This window comes from Bos taurus, chromosome 7, assembly GCF_002263795.3.
Source record: "Bos taurus isolate L1 Dominette 01449 registration number 42190680 breed Hereford chromosome 7, ARS-UCD2.0, whole genome shotgun sequence".
In the NCBI taxonomy this organism is placed as follows: domain Eukaryota; kingdom Metazoa; phylum Chordata; class Mammalia; order Artiodactyla; family Bovidae; genus Bos; species Bos taurus.
This window is the reverse complement of record NC_037334.1, coordinates 79,073,277-79,087,486: the sequence shown is the minus strand read 5'-3', so window position 1 is coordinate 79,087,486 and position 14,210 is coordinate 79,073,277. Positions and strand designations below refer to the sequence as shown.

At 39.7% G+C, this 14,210-nt stretch overlaps 1 protein-coding gene across 3 annotated transcripts in view; it reads right to left on the bottom strand.

Annotated features, from left to right (window-relative positions):
- The window catches only part of LOC112447478 (teneurin-2), a 426,777-nt gene that overhangs the window by 245,749 nt on the left and 166,818 nt on the right, over nucleotides 1–14,210 (bottom strand). Inside the window, exon 1 of one of the 3 annotated variants that reach the window (XM_024995298.2) lies at nucleotides 10,138–10,372. The exons of the other annotated variants lie outside the window; for them this stretch is intronic. The gene's annotated coding sequence lies outside the window, so the exon portion shown is untranslated. Of the gene's footprint in view, nucleotides 1–10,137; nucleotides 10,373–14,210 lie in introns of those variants that run through there. 3 annotated transcript variants of the gene reach the window in all.

Genomic DNA, 14,210 nt, shown 5'->3' with positions numbered 1-14,210 from the left:
CCTGTTCTACCAGTTTTCCCCTCCAGCACAGAATTCCTCATTTCTTCTCTCCACCCTGAACTCCTTTCAGGGGTGTTGAAAATCAGCAGCTGCAGCAGCACATGAATTAATCCGTATAGATGGGGATGGCAAGGGCCAATGGCAGGTGCCAATGTGTAGCTAATACCCTCCTGAGAATGTGAACTGTTTAGTGAATCGTGGCCAGCACCCAACACTACCCAGAGAAGCCAAACAAGAATTTCAGAGAAAAGAAACCTTTGACCTTTTTCAGGTTTAGCTTATTGGGAACTGTAACTCAAGAAAATGAAGTGGCCCTGGACAAAGCAGCTGGGTTTCCTTCTGCAACAAGAGTTTACCTACTTGGAGGTCATCAAACAGCCAGAATGTGTATACCGTGTTTCTGAATCACTCGCCACCTGTAGTGTGGAATAGTCCCCCTTGGAGTCCTACTAGTAGGAAGGGTACATGAACACCATTAAAGAGCAAGGAGACCTCCTTCCAGGAGCTCACACACAAACGCAAGCTGCTGCCAATACCCGTGTAGTCACTGGCATTTAAAATATTTTTTTCAAAATTAAAAATATTTAATGAGATGTTTACGTCACACCCATTTGGGGAAACTAAGCTTTTATTTTAAGTCTGAATAATACAGCTGCTTGGGTTTTAAAAATCCCCTCATTTCAATGTGAATACAGCACAGCTGCCTTGATGAGCCATCACAGAAGAGTGGCAGCACCATGGGTCCAAAGTTGGGACATGGAATGACGCTCCATTGGCCATGGCTTCGTTTCAAAAATAACGCCAGGTTGCCAGGATCGCATTGGTTCACACAGGTGTCAGTCAATGACGGATCATGTATAAGCCTGGCAGAGCAGAGTGTTGTGCTGAATGTGGTGTGTGGCATATACATGTGGATATATTTAGTTCTCCTAAAAGCAAAGTGGTCATCCATCCTCGTGCGGCTCTGGAGGAATCGGCTTAGTTAGCATCAGCTGCACAATTTGCTCGTGCATGATATATAGCTCCGATCATCTGACATTTTGTTCTAAAAACTATTTTCAAAATGTCAGCAAGTCTCCAGACTTCAACTCGGTGGTTAAGGCCTACTCAAAATCTGCTACCAGCAACCACTTTGTGGTTGGTGTGTGTCTGTATGAGTTGTTTTTTTTTTTTTTTTTCCTTCTCAGTGAATATTTATACGGGAAAGGGTTCACTCATAAGATACCAAAAGAAGTGAAAAAAGTCTTATAAATGTACAATATATAAGACACTGACTTCCATCTCTAGAAACATCATTCACAAAAGAAAAATCAGATTGAAGGAAATTATAATAAAGGAGATAAAATATAGGCATTCTAACAAATGATGGTAATGTACAGAAAACCCATGAACAATCTCTCCACTAAGGTTAATTTTGAATTATAGGTAAAGGCAAATGCAATTAAGAAAATCCATAAATCATGTTTCTCTTTGCACATTATTGTCAAGCAAACCATTTCATAGCTATTGTATCAATTATACCTATCCACAGTTGCATCCAAGCCTTGTAATGCTTATTGGTAAATAAAAGTTTGTTCCAGTGCCTATGAGGACAACAACACTGTACTAATTTGGATCACCCTGTCCTCATTCACAATGTGAGGTTAGTTGAGGCAGATAACCAACGTTTACTACAACAAGGACACCAGTAATGTGAATAATACTTAAGGGAACTTGCTTCTGGGCTTCTGCCACATGACTGATAAAGCTTACACTTGACCTTACATGTTGTAGTGACAAAGAGCAGGTATCTGAGCCACTGTAGGTCTCAACTCCCCCAAGGATGCCTCAGGGCTCCTCTGATTCCCTTCCCTTCTCTTCTGTAGGATTTAACGTGGGTGTGGGCCACTCAGATTTGCTAGCTTAAAAACGTGGATACAAGTTAAGAACAAGCCACTTAGAAAATGCCAGGATCTTAAGCAAAGTAGAGCCACAGTTGTCAGGATGGTGGGTGATAAGTCCTAAAGACTTGGAAAGCATGAATGTGGAAAGGGAAGAGCCATTATCATAACATAGCAGTTAAAATATCCATAGAGAGGGCTATATCTCGAGGTAGGAGTGACAGCTTGGTGAGCAAGGCTTCAAGAGTCCTTCCCCCTAAACAACCTAACAAGCTTAGAATGTATGGAAAAAATCTTGGAGACACACACATTTATACACCCATAGCAACATCCTTACAGGGAGTTCAGTTTTTAACACTCATGGATTTCAGATGGGTTTGTATGTAAGGAACTGTAGGCAATGTTAATACCGCTTCATTTTTTTCCCCCAGTTTGCCACTTCATGAAGATATTTTAACTACTTGTCATTGATCATGATTACACACAAGTGACTACTTCTCATTAAAAACTTGGCACTAATACACAAATAATTATTGACACAATTAAGCTTTGACACCGTGCCCATCAAATTCCTTTTGTCCTCACCATGTATCAGTCCTGCATTATTCTTATTAAAAAAGAGAAAATTATCTGTTTTAATAAGAGTTGAACTCTCTTAAGTTTGTTCACAGTATAAATATAAGGAAATGCTGAATTACTAAAAATAGCCAGTGCTGTATCCATTATATTATTAGCATTCATAAAGGGGAAATGAAAAAGCAATGTTCAGACACTGAAGGACAGGCATCTAAAGCAATAAAAAAAGAGAATAATTCAGCATGAGAGTCCCCAAAAAAGAGAAGTCAGTCATTACCAATGCCTGCAAATGCATCGTGGTGATGGTTATTTAAACAATCTATATGTCTGTATGAGCACATAACTGAATACATTATCCACAAAATGTTTAATTTCATTTCCCAATTTCTTAAATTTGACAGAGTTATATGTTTGCCAATATAGTCAGTGCATAATTACTCTGGTCAGTATGAATATTTAACAAATGTTCAAAGAAGGATAGCCACTTTTCTTTCTGAAATAAAAAATGGTGCAAAAAATTTTAAAGCCCCATGCAATACTTCCCATCAGAAAGATAATGCCATTACTCCCTTCCAAATATAGTTTAGGCCACATCTGCTACAAGAGAGCTTGAAATATTATCATAGAAATGTTTGGATAATTAGCAATTAATTTCCATTGACTAAGATACAATAAAAATAGAGCTGCGTGTGCATGCAGCAAATCGCAGTATGTGGTCTCCTTTCCTTCCTGATCACACTTCCACGGGGGGAAAATCTGGCTGATACATATTCCAAAGGCAGCCTGAATCAACTGAATAGAAAAAAAAAAAAAAAAAACCCTACAAACTATGTTACATAGAAAGTGAAGGAGGCAGAAAGCAGAACAGAAGGCCCAATGTAAAATGGGAAGGGAGACCGCTGCCAAGTTGTATACCACAATCTTGCCCCCATGCCCTCCACAGTTCACCTGATTTTATTTGTAGGTCCAGAACAGAGCTTGCATGCTAATTTTAAGTGCTTGTCTTTATTCTCTATTAAGCCCCTGATAATAAGCATTTTCTTTTTCTTCTCTTTTGGCCATGCCATGTGGCATTTGCGATGTTAGTTTCCTAGCCAGGGATCAAACCCTCGTCCCGTGCAGTATGAAGCACAGTGTCTTAACCAGAAGATGAAGAATCCCCATTGCCCATATATACCATTCTTCCAGATATCTTGGAACAGGGCATGGCAAGCCAATCCGATATTCTTGCTTGGAGAATCCCATGGACAGAGGAGCCTGGTGGGCTACAGTCCACAGCGTTGCAGAGAGCTGGCCACAACTGAAGCAACTGAGCATGCGAACACCCTTCTCCCATCTGTTGTCACTCTGCCGTGTAGTCATTGGATTCCTAAAGAATCTGAAAGCAGAGTCTGGGACAGTAGTTCTGACTTACAGTAACTTGATAGCATTTCTGTCATCATATACTGGACAACCCTCACCCTATATGATTCTACAAAAGACTTTTTTCTTATTATAAGTCTCTGAAATATTCTCCAGAAACTTTATTCAGTGCTATATGTCTCAGGTGAAATCTGAGAATCTATGAACATGAAATATTTAATTCCAGCTTCTAAAAACATAAACCTACATAAGGGAACCATGGTTGGAAGGGAGAAGAATAAGCTGAAGAGTGAAGAAGACAAACATTGACTCAATCGATAGTAGTAATCAGATATTGTGTAGTAGTGTTTGTGGAATTTCAAATAAGTATTGGAATTAGCATTGCATTCAATTTGGAATTTTGCCACTTTTTAGCTGAGAAACTTGAAGCAAATCATTCGACCTCTGTAAAAATAAGACTCATCATCTGGAGAAAAGAGAGTACAATCCATCTCATGACACTTCTGCCAGAATGAAGTGTAAAAATATACGTTAAAGTGACTAGAGCAGCATGGAACTAATAATAGCAACAGAGAACCAACCATTATGAAAGTGACTAAGGGCTGTAAGGTCCTTAAGCCCCTGGTTTTGACTTTTCAAACTTATTTACATTTCCCTTGTCCTAAATCATCTTGTTTTCAAATTTACACTTCTGTTGTGTATTTTCCTTTTTTCAGCTGCCTTAAATCTTCTGTAGAATTTGTAAGGGATAGATAAGTTACACATACATGAATTATATAGAGCATTGCAATAAAATTTTCTGTATGGCAAAATAATCTACTACCATGAGTTGGTGATTGACTTTAACTCAGGGAAAAGTGTTTCTCATATAAAAATATATATGTCAAAAGCCTCCCAGAATTTATTTTACCAAGATCATTACATAAAAACAAAAAAGGGCATATGTCCAGATATCTGCTTATGAATTTTGTTTGAAGTTCAGAGTTTCATGCCCTAAACTCCTTCTGACTTTTGGTTATACGCCCAATATGCAAATCTATGTATGATACAATTTGACTGTACACAGATCATAAAAAATACCCAGATTTTCACATACATATAACATATTCTCTGACACCTTCATTTACAACAATGACAACAGAAAAAAAATCCATTTTAATTCTCATTGTCTTCCTCTGTGTATCAGTTGAAGAAATGTTGACACTTAAAGCCAGATTGCATAAAGCAGAAGTGATAGGAAAAGATATATGCAAAACAGATCACTGAAATTTGGCCATACAAGTATAGTTATAGATGGAAAAACTGAGGCTCAGTGAAGTTCAATGCCTTGCTGGAGATCAAAGTTTCTAAGTGACAGCCTGAATTTATAAGACATCGGTCTACTACTCTTTCAAGGTTTTTAGAACCAACTGCATTGCCTCTATCACAGCTAAATGTTCAGCTTTTTCCAGGAAGTCACTGAATTTCCTGTCCATGAATACAGTTATGGGTCACTCACAGGCTTCCTTAAGAAACTTTCTCTGAGCCAATTTAAAAAAAAAGTTCATGAAATGTTTCTCAGTATATTTTAAGTTCTTTTTCTTGCACTTAGAAAAGCAAGATAGGCCATTTTACTGACAGCTAGATATCTCTTTGATTCTTTTTTTAGGTAAACATTTCTCTGATTCTTTTCTAAATCTCTGAAACCAAACCTTAGAGATCAGAGCAGACAGTAACAGGGCTGACTCCTCGTCTGCTTCCCTATGCCTAACGTTCAAGCAACGTTGGCTAAATCACTTCGTAATCTTACTCGTGAAGTAGTTATGCCAGAATTAATAATATAAATATTTTAAGCAGCTAAATAGATAGATTTTTATTTTCTTGATTCCTACCCTTAGAAAAAGGATTAGATGAGTTTTATGGTCAGTTGGCTCTCCCATCAAGAAAGCAATGGTGTCAAATTTTGAAATGTGAAAATGGCTGATTGATCTTTAATGAAAGATTCTAATTTATAAGTTTCTTTGAAAACACATGACTAGTTTCTGTTAATAGCCTAAATGATCACGGTTCCACCAATTAAAGTGCAGTAGCCGGTACAGCTCACATCAAGAAACAAATACTTATCACTAGCAGCTATAAATCTGGACTCGGACAGGAGTCACAATTCTTTCCCATTTTCCCTACTCTAGATTCGTTCTAAACTAGGTTAAGATCATTTAGTGTGGTTATACAAAAGTGGCATGGCTTCAACCAACTCTCAAACTACATCAGTAGTAGAATATTGGCACATCTAAGGCAAATCTTGAATTCAGAACCTGAACATGGTTTTCACCAGTGCTCCCCAAGTGTGCTACATGAGAGCCAGAAAAACACTTATCTTTTTTTACCATAGTTTTGTACTTATGAATTCAACTTTTATCATGGCAACTGATATTAGTCTTCTACTTACAGTGCTGATAGAATATTTCCTTTTAAAATGGAATCCAACTTTAGTAAAGATATTAAGTAATGGTGAAAAGGGTAGAGATGAGACCAAGTTTAAAACAGAAGACAGAGGAGGTCAGTGCTATGGACTGAACTGTCTTCCCCCAAAATTCCATGTGTTAAAGCCTTTACCGCAGTGTGATGGTATTGGGAAATGGGCCTTTGGGAAGTAATTAGGGTTAAATGAGCTCATGGGGGTATGATCCTCAAGATGGGATTGAGCTTCCCAGGTGACGCCAATAGTAAAGAACCTGAGTGCCAATGCAGGAAACATAAGAGATTGGGTTCAATCCCTGGGCCAGGAAGATCCCCTGGAGAAGGGCATGGCAACCTACTCTGGTATTCTTGCCTAGAGAATCCCATGGGCAGCAGAGCCTGACTGGCTAGAGTCCATGGGGTCACAAAGAGTTGGACACGACTGAAGTGACTGAGCACAAGCCTAAGAAGAGGAAGAGAGAGGCATATGTTTGCCATATGAGGAAACAGTGAGAAGGTAGCCATCTATAAATCAGAAAAAGGGCCCTCATCAAGAACCAGATCAGTTTGCACCTTGGTCTTGGAATTTCTAGCTTTCAAAACTGTGAGAAACAGGTGTCTGTTGTTTAATCCCCCCAGTCTACAGTGTTTTGTTGTAGCAGGCTGAGGAGACTAATGTAGTCAGAGATTTTAGAAAAACATATAAAATATCTACACCCTGAGATGAAAGGCAAATCAGAGGAAGAGAACTTCTGTCCACCATGAGAGTGAGGTGAGCCACGAATTCAACTGGAATTTGATCAGATGGAAGAAGGACCCTCTAAGGCTGCTTTGAGTATGTACCGCTCTTGCCCATCTTAGAAGCAGAACTCCTTCTTCATTCTAATGATGTCACAGTGAAAAAACAAGAAGTAAATGAAGAAGAAATAGAAGAGAGAGAAAAATGTGATCTAATTAGCTCAATCACCAAGGCAGATAGGGAGAAATTTGGACAAGTACAAGCGAACATGATTACAAGGATTTAACATAGCTGGAGCCCTGAGAGTTTCTGAACACTGTGTTCCCCTGTTGCTTCCTCCACTGGTTTATTCACAGTCAGCACCAATAATCCAATGCAGTGGCACTTCCACTGCTTCCCATACATTCTATCAGCGTCAACATCTGTGGGGGACTTGCAACTGAAAAGTGGTGGGACTCACTGTCCCGAGGACCCAGGCTGGAGACAACCAACAGCAGTAATGTATTTTTTAGCTCAACCAGTGAGGCTCAGACCACAGTGAGGAGGAAGGAGATAGAACCACAGATGAAAAAATAATAGCCCTCTGAGAAGGGTAGGATGGGGTGGGAGGTGGGAAGGAGGTTCAAGAGGGAGGGGACATATGTATACCTATGGCTGATTCATGTTGCTATATGGCAGAAACCAACACAATATTGTAAAGCAATTATCCTCCTATTAAAAATAAATTTTAAAAAATTAGCCCAATAGAGTTGATATTCCAACATGGGAAATAGCTAAAGAGATACAAAAAGGACTGAACTGAGAAAATACTGGTGTAATGGCAAGATTTTTAAATGCAAAATAGAAGTAATAAATACATTTAAAGGTTAATCCCCTCCCTCATTAAATATAGAGCTTAGAAGTTATCCATATTTGTGTAATACATTAATGAGTGGGGTGGAATAAGGAGTTGGATGCTACTTTGTTACCTGTCTCATTAAAATGGAAAATCCATGTGTACTAATGTACTACTGCAAATAAAATCCACTTCTTTACCTTGCTTTTGACACAGCTCTCAATGAATCAGGATAAATAACCAAGTTCATTATATGTTTCTACAAGAATTGTCAAAATATGAAGAAATAATAAAAACCAAGGATATGGAGGTTTTTTGTTTTTTTTTTTAAGAACTTGGATAAATGAGAACACAATTTTCTATTTATTGGCAAACACTTGCTTTCAGTAGACCTATAATTCTATGCTAAATGTAAGGAATTCTGTTAATAGCTTTAAAATGTACAGAGCTCCAATTCCCTTAAAGGTGAAGTGTCATACTGCAATTACTTGATGAAATAAAATCATCGTAGACCGTTCCTGTTTTAGAAGTGCTAGGAAAACCAGGATCAGATGTGACAGTCATAGAATGAGATTAATAAATAACAACAATAATAAAAACTCAGCTCTAAACCACAGAAAACCAATTTTGAAACAATTACAGGCAACTATTATGGTGTGCCTCTAAACAGTTTAAGCTAAATTCCCTCAGCACAGCTCTGATGACGATAATGTGCACTGTGTATGCAGTTCACTGCACATACTTGAAAATGTACTCTGCTGTATTTTGTATTAATGGATAAGGCTACTGGCTTAATATACCATCCTTAACAATAGAATTGTTCACAAGTGTGAGGATACAACAATGTTTCCTTTGTGGCTTCACATCCAGAAGAGGGGTAATTTATTGTGTGGGTGTTTTAAAGTTTTTACTAAGACCTCTGTGGCTAGAGTTAAACCAGGATACTTAAACTGCAGCCTGGAGTCAGGAGGGAAACTATGCACCAAGAGATATGAATTTCCTTAGCCAAGATGGTGATGGTGCTCGTCAACAAAACATGTGTTTATCCAATAAAACAGTAGGAAAAATGGATCAGAGAAAGCTGAATAATGCTAGGTCGCAGCTCTGGATAAAGGAAATATGCGAACTCAGCCAGGTCAGGTTCAGAATCCAATCCCACTCTGCCTAGGCTTTTCATAAACTCTCCACTTGCTGGGGGGAAATCAACATTCATGACAAGCTCTCATAAAAATAAAAGAAGAACTAGAATATTGCAAGTGTATGTTGTAAAAATCTACTGCTAACAATGAACGCTATGAACAATCACCTACTTAGAAAAGTCATTCACCTCCACTAATTTTTATCTTTTTTCCTTTTAGTGTTTTATTGGACTTTACACACATATGCCAAGAAAAATCAAAATTCATTATATAAAGTGATGTTACCAAGATAATAGTGAAAAAGCTGTCCAATATCTGGCTATTAATGAGTCTTTGACTGCACCAACTGACAGTTTCTTTTTAAGTTTCATATTAAAATCTTTCTGCTGTTAAAGCAATTATTTTTTTCCAAATCAATAACCATTTCTTCTCTTGACTTTCAGGAGTCCCGATTTTGCTGTTATTGTTTATTTTGAAACATGCTATTTAAATACTAGTTGTCACTGTTTTTTGTTAAATAGCAGTATTCTGACTGGTAACTCTTCTATGGGTAAATATTCTGAAAACCATGTTTCCTTGGAGGACCATGAGTTTCTACCTCTGTAGTGAATATTCTTGAAAGATTTTGGAAATTCTGAAGTAGATGTCACAATAAAAATTTTTTTTTGGAAATAAAAAAAAAAAGATCTTTGGATTAAATTTGGTGTTTACTGGATTTGTGGCCTTAGGAAACTAATTTCTGAGCCTCATTTCTCACATTTGAAAAACATGAATAATAGCAGAAAGGGAATGACTAGTCAGTCAGATTTTTTATTTCTTTATTTCTCAATTTGAGTGTCTTTAAACAAGGCACCCACCCTCAATACCCTGCACTTACAATAATTCACACAACTATACACCTTTTCTACCTACCTAGATTCCACAGGTATTTGGCTTTCAACTTATGGCACCAAGGCCTGCTTCATAGAATGGGACTTCTATTCTACCCCATCCCACTCCATTCTATTCCACTGAATTCCACTCCTCCCCACCCTAACCCACTCTACTCTATCTTAGACTCTCATCTAGTCCATGGAGGGGTCAGATGATCAACCAGACATACATAAACTTCCATGGGACTGGAGTAAGCACTGCCTCTCTGCAAACAAAATCCCATGGCAGACATACCTCACTCAGAGAGCATCCCCAGCAGAGTCCTACATGCACAGCCGTGTGTCATGGCTGGACCACAAAAGTAGGTGGACAAGGAGGCTGCATCTGCCTCAGCTCTGACCTCCAGTTCTCCCCCTTCCGTTAGGAAAGTGTTGTCTTAGCTACTTTGTCCTTAGCTTTTTATGGTCTTTCTCCCATACCGCCTTCCTCCTTTATTCTTCCCTTCCCACTGGCTGGCCCTCCCATTCGACACTGTGCTGCGTGTCTGCCTCCTTGGTCACATGCCTCTCTGATGACTGTCTCTCTCTCATTCTGAATCCCTCTCCTTGCTTTTCAAAATGCTAACATTGCCAAGTTCATATTGGTGCTTTAATAAAGGTTTCATGTGACATGCTCAGTGTCCTTGGAGAGCTTCCAGACTTTTTCACTGAATTTACCCTAGGCAGAGAGAAATGAACATATACCCCTGAGGGACCTGGGGGCTTAGCCCAAAGCAGCCCAAAGTAAGCCTGAAAGAGCTTTAAAGTATTGTGCTTTGTTTTAAAAATTCATAGGGATTTTTATATTCTGTTCTATAAATATCTCTGTATTTGTGCTACTATTAAAATAATATTTTCCCCAAATTGTTCAGTAAAATTGATGCTCCTGGAAGATGTGTCATGTTAATCCTGTGATATTTTGTGTATCTTGTTATACTATCATCTACCCTCCAGGAGTTCATGTACCTAATGCAGGTTGGGGGAGAACTTCTCCTATTTCCTCTCCTGTGACTGGATCTATTAGCATAACATGCCTGGTCAACCTAGACACCCCCTTCAATTTTTCCCAGGGGAAGGAGACGGGACTTAATCTGCTCGGCAAACTTAAAAGGAAAAACTGCTCAGCCAAAGCCCAGTCTCTCGCTGCCCCCTCCCCAACCCCTGCTCTGGGAGCCAGTTTCCCATGAGATGCACCAATACTACCCTGTTTCTCCAGATCATAACTTTTGGAAGGATCTGTCCATACTTTTGGTATAGTGCTAGAGGTTAGGGCAGGGTTTTTTCTCCAGGAAGGGGCCTTCTGGGGCGCATTTCTATGGGGTTCCGAATTCTAGCAGAGCATGTTTTTCCATTTTTGATTATGAATATAAGTGTCATTAGTCAACACAGTAAAATTTCACCTCATCTTCTTCATCCTCTTTTTATTTCTCTACTGGTTCAGAACTCTGAACTGCTGCTGATCCATGCTCCTCTGGAGTGTCTTAATAACTAAGATGGAGTCCCCTAAGGAAGCAGCTGGCTTGTTAGTAAGCCTCCCCCACATCTAGAGTGGGATTCCTAGGTGGCATCAGTGGTAAAGAATCTGCCTGCCAATACTTGAGATGCAAGAGCTGTGGGTTCAATTCCTGGGTTGGGAAGATTACCTGGAGTAAGAAATGGCAACTCACTCTAGTATTCTTGCCTGGAAAATTCCTTGGACAGAGGAACCTGGTGGGCTACAGTCCATGGGGTGGCAAAGAGTCAGACATGACTGACTCATGAGTGACTAAGCATGCACACTTGCCCTCGTACCCTTGTGTCTGGTTCTGGGTTCTCAGGTCCCAGTTCTTTGACACAGCTAAGGCAGGTGACCAGGAGGAGCCCCAGTGGTGTCTGAGATGAATCCCCAAATCTGAGCCGTATGCTGTTACCAAGGTGTTAATTCACAAGCCCTCAATCAGGAGTGTCAGCACTGAACAGGTAAGAGGTAAAACGCCCCATCCTGCAGTCAGGAAAAACATATCCCGAAGCCTGGCACATATTAAATATTTCAATAAATGCCCTCCCTTCACCTTCTCTTACCTGATTTGAGCTTCTGTGTCCCTAAGGGAAATATATCATTGATGTATTATATAGAAAACTATGTTTTCAAGAAGAAATCAACATGTTCCTCACATGGTAAGAAAATTCCCAGGTCTCCAACCCATCAGAGAATGTGTTAACCTCACCATGATAAGATACTGCTCAGCCAGAGAGCATTGCATTTTCTGCCATTTTCACAGAAAATATTCTACAGTGATTTGATGACAGGCTACAAAACTACATGTAGACATGGTCAGAGTTCAAGTTCTGCTTAATTACAGGCTGTCAGTTACCAAGTGGGAAGTTCAAAATGCAACAGTTAACCAACATGCATGCTAACCTCTTCCACCAGAAGAAAAAACATTTTTTAAACAGCATTTAACATTTGCTACAAAGCCCTGGAAAGAAGCCAGAGGAAAAGAAACAATTAAAAGATCGTTTCAAGTGACAAATTTACTTGTCTGAGCAAACAGAAGGATGGGACTAGCATTTGGGATGTGTGAGTATCCCAAGGTGGTTGGCAGTAAAAACTCACCACAGAGAGAACTGACTGAATCCTTGTCACCACGTGGATAGTAGTGGAGGGCAGCCAGTGTGAGAGGAAACCAGCGCCTGGGTGTGGTCCCACATGTTTAACCCCAGCAGTGCTGGCAGGCTACAGGCAGAGCTTTTCAGACTGGACAAGCAAACAGGAACTTGCGGTGACATTTGTCTTGAGTATACGGACTCAAAGGCCATATTGCTTTGGGTTCACATGGGGTCTTGTGAATACCCGAATGTGGCCATGTCTCAACACATCATCCATAAATTAAGCATTGTAACAGTATCTACTGGAGAAGGCAATGGCACCCCATTCCAATACTTTTGCCTGGAAAATCCCATGGATGGAGGAGCCTGGTGGGCTGCAGTCCATGGGGTCGCTAGAGTCAGACACGACTGAGCAACTTCCCTTTCACTTTTCACTTTCATGCATTGGAGAAGGAAATGGCAACCCACTCCAGTGTTCTTGCCTGGAGAATCCCAGGGATGGGGGAGCCTGGTGGGCTGTCTATGGGGTCGCACAGAGTCGGACACAACTGAAGCGACTTAGCAGCAGCAGCAGTAACAACAGTATCTACTTCATGCTGAGTAGATACTGTTCTCCTGAGTAGATACTGTTCTGAGGATTGCATGGCTTCACAAATATAAAAGCACTTAGACCCAGGCTGGACGTGTATGTGTTCACTACTATCATTTATGTCTATCCAAACTGAAAGGCTTAGGAAATCTTTCCTGAATGGCATATCTGCATATTATAAAAGAACACACACCTACTGATCTATATTTCTATTTTTGTATAAATCCATTAAAATTCCTATGTCATTCTTTTCATGGGCCTACTGTTTGTACATTGGGTTCAGATAACTCAAATGTTAGTTATGTCCAAGCCATCTAATTGAGTTTATACTGTTATACTTGTGAATGAAAAATACTGCCTGCCATATCAGTAAACAAGGCTTTTGCCACCATCAAGTCATCACATTACAGCTGCTCCATCAGTGAACCCTGAGGGAACTCAGGAGAGAGGCAGGTTCTTGACACCCCACCCCCATCTAGCGGTCAGCCACCACAGCCATCTCTGATGGTGCACCCTGAGGAGACTTAGGATGAGAGCGTATAGGACACCAGCCCCAGAGAGCTGAGGTGCATGTCAAAGGAATGATTTCAATGAGACCAGGCTTTGCATCTTCCCACACACAGAAAAGTGCTAAATTCCTTAACTTGAGATATCTGGTTTTCCTTAATCAACAGTAATCTTTTGATGTTCGAACTACCTGGTCTTTGTTGCAAAATCTCCCATATACCATGGGTCCCCCCTTGCCTCTTCAGTGCAGTCCCTCAGAGTTACCTGAGACGTTGAGTCTTAGGCCTAAATCCTCAGTTTTGTCCACTGAATAAAACATAACAATCAATTTTTAGGTTGTGCATTTTTTTCAGTCGACATATCCTTGAAAGATAAATGTTTATAGCAAAATGCAATAATAGGCATGGAATCTTACATGCTAGAAAATTCTACAGTCCCAGATCCTTCCTTTTATTTCCCATATTTCAATTAATTCTTAACTTCCAGATCCCCAAGTATGACATATTATGGAGTATAATTATTAACCAAGCCCTTCATCCCTGGTCATTACCTTTCATGAACTCCAAGCACATTAAAACCTGCACTGGATTATTTACTTGGTGATAAATACTAGACAACATATAACCAAAGGCTTCTTTGGGTGT